This window comes from Hemitrygon akajei, chromosome 15 (assembly GCF_048418815.1).
Source record: "Hemitrygon akajei chromosome 15, sHemAka1.3, whole genome shotgun sequence".
In the NCBI taxonomy this organism is placed as follows: domain Eukaryota; kingdom Metazoa; phylum Chordata; class Chondrichthyes; order Myliobatiformes; family Dasyatidae; genus Hemitrygon; species Hemitrygon akajei.
The window spans coordinates 18,592,625-18,601,696 of record NC_133138.1 but is presented as its reverse complement, the minus strand read 5'-3'; the positions used below and the strand labels follow the sequence as shown (position 1 = coordinate 18,601,696).

General features: G+C 37.4%; 1 long non-coding RNA gene across 1 annotated transcript in view; it reads right to left on the bottom strand.

Moving 5' to 3' along the window:
* Window positions 1-7,754: 7,754 nt before the first annotated feature.
* LOC140739200 (uncharacterized) overlaps window positions 7,755-9,072 on the bottom strand; it is a 55,472-nt gene continuing 54,154 nt past the window's right edge. Inside the window, exon 6 of the long non-coding RNA XR_012101577.1 lies at window positions 7,755-7,958. This is a non-coding gene — a long non-coding RNA (uncharacterized lncRNA). The remainder of the gene's footprint in view (window positions 7,959-9,072) is intronic.

The following is a 9,072-nucleotide window of genomic DNA, read 5'->3' as shown; positions in this document are numbered from 1 at the left end:
CTTGATTCAAGGCTCTTGGATCTAAGCAAATCTTCAGTTTTCCATTTTTCTTATCAACAATGACAAGTGAATTGACCCATTCAGTCGATTCATCAATTCTTTTAATGACTCCTAGCCATTCCATTCTGTCAAGCTCTGTTTTCAGTTGATGCCATAATGCAAAAGGCACTTTTCTACAAGGATGTACTACGGGTCGCACTGTGTTGTCAATTTTAATTGTGTGCTCTCTTGAAAGACAACCAAGCCCTTTGAACAAGTCCTCATACTCTTTCATCAAATCACTGTATTCTGACTCTGTGTCACTTCCCAGGACTAAGATTCTTTTCACCAAATTCAGTCTCTCATAGACAGATACACCCAGTATTGACTGTACATTCTTAGGCACGACCACAAATGAAAGCATGTGCGCAATATTTTTGTGTAATATTTTTGCCATATATGTTCCTTTAACTGGAATGTCTGCACCTGAATACCCAGTCACTTTTACATTTGTCTGATGTAACTTTGGTCTTGGCTTTAATGCATTAAACTCAGATTCTACAAGATCATTTACTTGTGCTCCAGTGTCCTGTTTAAACAGACTATTGTTTTGGTTCACTTACAATGGAATAGTCCAGTCAATCTTAACATCGTTTGTTTTCACAAAGCACATCTATATAAAACTCCTCAAGTTCATTTTCAAGCATTGCATTTACTTGTTTTATTTTCTTTCTACTTCTGCAACAGCGTGAAAAATGATTACTCTTACTGCAGTCGTTACACATTTTCCCATATGTTGGACACTGTTTTGGCCGATGTTGCCACCCACAGCGATTACATAGCTTTTTTCTCTCAGATGACGTCTTGCTTTCTGTCAGTTTTGTTGTCGTTTTATTATTTCTTCTAATACGTTCATGCTTTTTTACAGCATCTACGTTGCAGCTCTCAATGAAAAGTTATTTAAGCTGTGACGTCACGGTTTTCAAAGCTTTGCAGAGCATCAAAGCTTTTTCCAAGTCTGTCTTGTTCTCTTAACAGTCTTTCTCTCAGACCATTATCCAGAAATGCCACAACCAGTTCTGTCTTTAATGAGAGAGTCTGTCAGTTCTCCAAACTCACATGTTTTACTTCGGTGTCTCAACTCAGTAACATATTGATCAATAGTTTCACCAGCTCTCTGCGTACATGTACAAAATCTGTGCCACTCGAACATCACATTACGCTTCAGTATACAAAATGCTTCAAATTTGTCCATTATCACTTTTAACTTTAAATTATCTCCATTTTCAAAAATAAAATGATTATATACCTCAATTGCATTGTCACCTATTACATGGAGTAGAAGTGCAGCTTTCGTTTTTCCTCGTTTTTTTATCCACTTCGATTGGCGATAAATACAATTCAAAATACTGCTTAAATTTTCTCCAGTTCTCAGCTACGTTCCCAGACAACTGAGGTGTTGGTGAAGGCTGCAAACCTTCTACTTGTAAAACTGTTAGCAACACCAAAACAGTTCGAACTTTTTTTTCAGAAAATTATCTTCGATTCTCCCGTGTTAGGAAAAATATTATTCTTCCAGACCGACTTCTGACACCATGTTGTGTTCTTTATATTCATACAAAACGTGGGTTACTAATAAAGAACCATCTTCTGAAAGAAATAGAACTTTTATTTAATGACAACAACCAACATGTTATTACATTGCCATGTTTTCTCGATCTTTCTATCATTCCTGCGCAAGCTCGGAACTCTCTCCAATTACGTTCTTACACTTCATATCACCACAAGCAGTAGGTCAGGCAACATATGTGAAGACAATAAAGAATCAAAGTTTCAGGCCAAGACCTTTCATCAGATCTCCCCTTATTCTCCTATGCTTTAGTGAATAAAGTCCTAATCTATTCAAACTTTCTCTATAACTCAAGTCCTCAAGTCCCAGCAACATCCTTGTAAATTTTCCCTGTACCTTTTCAATATTGCACACAATATTCCAAATTTGGCTTCACAAATATCTTATACAAGTTCTGTAATCTCATCTTATCTAGAAAAGGACATAACACAGTAGTGAAAAGTGTAAATGTAACGCCCTTGTTCAAGAAGTGCAAGGACTTTCCTAGCAATCACTAGCCAGTCTACTTAAAATCAGTGGTGGTTAATGTTTAAGGAAAAATAGTCAGTGAAAAAATATTACTAGTTCTTAGGACAGACAGAACTGATTTGCAAAGCATAGATCTGAATTGATAAACTTGATTGAACTTTTTGTTAAAATGACAATGCAGGTAATATTGATGAACGTAATGGATGGTGTCTGCATGGATTTGAAGCAAGTGTTTGACAAAGTAGAACAGAAAAAGTTAATTAACAAAACTGAGCTTCACGTAGTAGGAAAGTCAGTGTAATCTTGGATTAAAAAAAAGCTGGCTTAAGGATAGAAAAGTGTTGTCAGTGAATAGGTTAGTTTTCATACTGGAGAATGGTAGGCAATGAGGTTCATGCCAAGTATCAGTGCTACAATCATTGTCTTCTTGACATACATAAATGATGGAAAGTGGAACAGAGAGTACAATATCAAAAAATGCCAATGATATCAAATCCGATGATCTGGCAAACTATCAAGATAATACCAATCAACTGTAACAGGACAGCAGAAATGGCAGATGGAATTTAATTCATGGAAGTGTGAGGTGATGCATTCTTGAAGAACATTTTAGGAGAATTAATACAGATTTAATGACACAGTTCTGTATAGAGTGTAGAACTAGAGAGACCTGGGGGGTGGGTGGTAAATGTACACAGATCATTGAGGATAACCAGATGTCTTGTAAGGATTGTGACCGAGAATACCAAGGATTCCAAAACTAAAGGTATAGAGCACAAATGCAAAAAGTTGTGCCAAACCTTTTCAAAACTCTGGTTAGACCACAATTAGCTTCTAATGACAATGCTGCAAGAATATAAGAAGGTCCTTAAGTGAATGCAGAGGAGGTATGAAGGATTTTAGTTCCAAGGTTAGGTTTGAGAAATTGGAGCAAAAACTATTAAAATAAGGGGTGATTTTGTAAAGGCATCCAAGTTAAGGAAGGGGATGTGAGGGCAAACATTTTACTCAGTAAATAGTAATAATTGGGAATGCGTTGTCTCCAAGTTTGGTAGAGTGGGGATGATTAATACTTTCAAAAATATTATCCTTATATTTAATTCTTTACGCTGTTAAATAAATAATTCTGTTTGTCAAAAATATATAATTAGATGTTCATTAGCACTAACAATTGGTTTTATATATTGAATTGCCAACATTTGAGTTTGGCACAATTTTCATGGAAATCATTAGTTCTCTAAGTTTTAGTGTCAGCTTGAAAATCTATTTCCTGCACATCACAGTTACTTCTCAACAAAATAACAAAATTAACAAAACAATCTTCAACTAAAATATGTTTTACTTAAATGAGATAGAGCCGCAAAATATACAATGAGCTCCAAATGAACTCTGGCACTTTAGGCTTGAATTCATCAAAGCAAGTTACATTTGCATCAGGCTCTTTTCTGGAGCAAATATGATGGGGTTGAGAAATACACAGTGGGGGAATGAGGGGTGGGAGGGAAATCACCACCAATAATGTGAACTTCAAATGAACTTCCTACGCAGGGTGAATTTAACAGGTGGTCAGTATATTCAAGTTTAACACAAGCCAGTTAAAAAAAAATCTTCCTCACAAGGTTTGTAACAATTATGTGATTTGGTTGGGTATCATTCCCTTTCTGAGCACTTTCAAATGTTCACATTAATTATGAAAATTGCACAGCAAACTTTAGCAATCTAAATACAGGTTTCCCCTGCTATCCGAAAGTAGAGTGTTCCTATGAAACCTTTCATAAGCCGAAATGGCGTAAAGCGAAGAAGCAATTACCATTAATTTATATGGGAAAAGTTCCCAGACACAAAAAATAACCTACCAAATCATACCAAATAGCACATAAAACCTCAAAAAATGGCACGTACACGCATGCACACACAACTGCCCACGCAAGGCTTCACGGTCATGGTAGCCTTTTTTGGGGTAAACACGTTTAAAGTGGGCGCCTTTTCTCATAAAAGTGAAAATCTTCTCCAGATTTCTTTCGGTTAGTGAAAACAGGTACTAATGTAGGTCTTTCGTAAAAGCAAAGTGGCTAAAGCAAACTTTCGTAAAGCGGGGGACGCTTTAATCAATACAAATTAATTGCAGCATCAGATGGACAGAGACATAGATTTATAAATGGGTAATGATTCCATAAGACCATAAGACATCCAGCCATTGGATATTTTCAAGAGTCACTTAGATTGGAAGGAACGTATGAAAGGAACAGTTTGAAGAGACATAAGAACAGAATTAGGCCATTCAGCCCATTGAGTCTACTTTTTCATTCAATCGTGGCTGATTTATTTTCTCTCTCAACCCCTACTCCCCATAACCCTTGATGCCCTTACAAATCAAGAACCTATCCACCCAGGTCATTACGTATTCAATTAAATGAGAAAAAGTATATATTTACATCTTAATTTCAACATTAAACCAGCAGCAACCATAAAGGTGAGATACTGAAACCAAATTTTGATCATTTCAACTATCTTTAGAGACTGGTGCAAATATTTAGCAAACAATATTTAAGCTTTGTTGCAAACTTAATATGTCAGGTATTAACTCCATATATCATGCATGTTTTAATGGCTGGTGTTGCACAATTCCTCCCTCCCCTTCTTAGTCATTTTTCTGCTAATTTTGATTTGATGAGTTACTAATGAACTTTTGAAAATAACTATTACTGTTACGTACCCCGTAACTGGGTCACTTACCAGCAAAGATAGAGAGGTCCGTTGAAGTCTGATGGTACTATTTTTAACAGTATTTATTGATAAAAATACACAAAAATAATATCAATGCAACCATACAGATAATATACATCGTCAATACTAAATCTAAAAGTGCGGGTATAATAATAATCAATAAGAAATAACTATCGTTGTCTAGGGGATAATGTATTGTCCGATGGAAATATAAAAGTCACTCAGTTCATTCAAGCTGCAGCTTTTGGTTGGAGAGAGAGACGGATTAAAACTTGCCCATTCCTTTTATGATGTCAATCCTTTGAGAGTCGGTGGGGCTGATTTCTCCTTTGTTGTTAGCTAAAGCCATTCTTCTGTGGCAAGGCCCACCAATTCCGAGGCAAATGGAAAAGGACGCATGTGGCTTTCCACCGGCTTTCGCTATTACGCTGTTACAGGATTTCTAGCGTTTCTTCTGGTGCGTCTGAAGGGGCTGTTCCCCCAGACCCTCTTTTATCCTGACTCACAGGGTCTCAGATGTCAATCAGGGTGGAGGGATGCCTCCCCTCAACCAGCCCACTTTTGGTCATTCCCTGAGGGCTTCAAATAAATAGCACCGTACTCAATACACAATTCCTACTCCAAGAGACAATGGCCGTTTCCTGTAGCTTTGTATCGCCGAGGGGCCAAGACATTCCAAACGTCTCTCTCTCTCATTTCCTGGGTCTCCTGACCTGACTTATTAGCGATCTTGTGATTCTCAAAAAGGAGGGGGCACAGGCGTAACATTACAAAGCCCAGTAGCACATACTTTAAGAATCAGCAAAGTAGGCAGATGAAACACACACACTTTTATCTTTTCTTTTTATGTAGCAGACTCAAATCTAACCCGCATTGATGAAATCTAAGTGCGTTTGCATCTGATAAGTGTAAGAGTCCTGAGAAACATTCATTAAATGCTATGTCAAACTCGTAAAGTAACAAGTTGGGCAACCCAAATCAACCACAGTTGCTGTGCAAAGTCAGAGTCACAGCATGGTATATATGGGGAACAGGTCACAGTTTTAGTGTCCAAATTCTATACATAATCTTGTGATTGAGGAACTGAACATTCTCACTAAATATATCCTCAAAACAGCATGGTTCATCATTTCAAAGGCTTTACAGAAAAACACAGCAAACCTCTGCAGATAATTGCCACAACACAGGAAAATCACATGACTATGTACTTAAAGAGGAAACAGCCACTCTTTTACACTTGGTACCAAATACACCACACTGCTTCTTCTTTAATAAAAGAAACAAAAAGCACTACATATTGTAAATTAACTACTGGGTCTTCACAGCTTCTTGACTTTCTGAACTGTAGTGGCATGAACAAAGACTCACAGAATGAGTTTTTCTATACAATTGTTGTGAAGTCCATTTTCTATTTGTGCTTTCTTGAACTTGTTTTTTTTTACTTAAGAGGTCACCAGAATTATTTGGGCTCCATTACAACTTTATCCACCCTTTCAATTTGTTCTTCTATAACATTCTTCCTTCTCACATTTTACCTCATGCCTTGTTCTGTAATCCATTCTATCCTCCATAGAATTGTGTAATTATGAATACTTTAATGATTACTTCTGAATACTTTAATGATTTGTCCAAACCTTATATGGGTGCCACTGCCTGACTGGGAGGTCTTAACTATCTTCTCATCACAGTCTCATATGACTCAAGGTTTCCTTCTTGTAGCCACATGACCCAAGCTTGAAGATGCCCTAAAACTACTGATTCTTTTGCAGCATACATACCTTTCTTCTGTACCAAAAGGAATTTCCTTGTATTTCATGTTGATTCCATTGCAGTAGTTTGTAACTCTTACAAGCTTTATCAATAATGTATTCACCTCTAAGCCCACACAAAACATTCCTTAGCTCTTTGTGTGAAAACATCCCAAAGTTTCAGAGCTACAATAAATTTTTTGGCTTAACATTTTAATTGCCAATAATTTATCTGACTTTTGAATATCAAATTTACTACTTCCAAAAATCTCTTAAGGTGATAGATTAAAATGATTAAAACTTCAGCGAATGAGATACGGATTGTCCTCCAAGGTGTTAAAAAATCAACTAGTGTTGTGTAGATATCAAAACCCATTTACAGTACTAGGATAGCTTTCTTATACATGCAAAAAGCCGTATCTCTTTTGTTATTCTTTTCTGCTATTTCTGCAATTTTTGATGACACAGAAAAATAACCCCATTTCCTCCACATGCAGTCTCTAAATTTTACCACAATACCAGCATTTCCTGGTCATAGCAACACACGCAAAATGCTAGAGGAACTCAACAGGTCAGGCAGCATCTATGGAAATGAATAAACAGTCAACATTTCAGGCCATGACTCTTCTCAGGACTGGAAAGGAAGGCGAAAGATGCCAGAATAAAATGGAGGGGGGAGGAGAAGGATAACAGGTGAAGCCAAGTGGATAAGAAAGATAAAGGGCTGGAGAAGAAGGAATCTGACAGGAGAAGGCAGGTTCCAGGAAAGATAAGATGTTGTGGTAGTGAGTCTGAGTGAGTACATGATCAAAGAATCGGAGGGCAGCAGAGATCACAGAGAGGAAGCAGTGAAAGAAGGTCTCACTGAACTCTCTTTGAAGAGAAGATTTAAACTTTTTCAGAGTCACATCCATGTTTGGTTTGGACCTTTCTTAGAGCTGTTTGAAATTGTTCTACCCCAACTGGTTGAATCATAGTGCACCCTTTTAACCTCACAGGCTCTTCTTGTGTTCATATTCTAACTCATTCAGTGACACCTCTGATATCAATCCTCATTACCCGTATAATGTCCAGGCCCTTTGAGTTATCTTCTGGATGAGGAGCTAAATAATTTAAGGATCAAAGTCTCAGCTGAGTATGTGTGGTGAACTACATATACCTGTCTGGACATGCCCCTCCCCCCCCCGCTGACTGCTCCTGTGGCTCCTCCCACAGACCCCGGTATAAAGGCGATTGGAGGCACAGCCCCTTCCTCAGTCTCCAGGATGTTGTGTGATGGTCACTTGCTGCTTGTGCTTTCTTCCAGCCAATAAAAGCCTACCTTAACCCACGTCTCAGAGTTATTGATGGTGCATCAGTATGGCAGTTCATTGCAAAGACTTCTACAGGACTTGTTCACCACGTCTCTGTAGAGGAAGCAAATACGTGACTCAATCTTTATTGATTTGTCAGCTTTAAAGCCACGTTTACTCTTTAAATAGTCCACAATATATTTTATTATTATTTTATATTGCATAATGTATATATTCCAGATGAAGCTAATTATTAGTAATATACAATCACAAGATTTGAACAATGGTAATCTGATTGTTATCTTAGTACTCTTATAATTCTATGCTGTCTACAGATTTTAAAAGAATAATGAGAACATTAAAGAGCTTGTACATTTTTCTTGTCACAAAATGTTAAAGTAACTTAGTGAACATTATGAAGCTAGTCCATTCTAATTAAAGAGTAAATCCAAAAGGCAATGCCTCAAAAAGGCAGCATCCTTCATTAAGGACCCTCATCACTCAAGACATGCTCTCTTCTTATTACTACCATCAGAGAGGAGGTGCAGGAGCCTGAACACACACACTCAATATTTTAGGAACAGCCTCTTCCCCTCCACCATCAGATTTCTGAATGGACAATGAACCACTCCATGAACACTGCCTTACTATTTTTTGCTATTTTTATATATATTTCTTATCATAATTTATAGTATTTTTATGTATTGCATTATACTGCTACCACGAAACAACAAACTTTATGACATATGTCAGTGATATGAACTTAGTTACTCAAGCCCATCAGCCCTCCTGGGGCGTAGATCGCTGATCACAGCTTGCCAGAGTCCTCTGTCCTGGGCCAGACTTTCAAAATTGTCTCCAGATATGGTCAATGTAGTTGAAGATCCTTCCTCTCCCAGGGATAAGGTCTTTGCAGCTTCAGTTGCTGTTTCTACCGCACCTAGGTTTTTACGGGATGGGGTTGCTTACCCAGCCTTCCTCCTTTTGCAACTGGGCTTGAGATTGTCCGTGGCAAACTTCAGCGATATTAAACCTAATTGTAATTCTTTTTCTGAATGATATGTTTCATACTTCATCATAAAGTAATAGTTCTCTTGGTTTCTCTTGTTTACGAAAAAACATGCAGGACATATGCAAATTACACAAATACAGAAAATAATCTGCCAGGTAGAATGAATTGTGTAATTCAAGAGGTTTGCCATAATGCTGAAAGTAAGTTTATTTACAT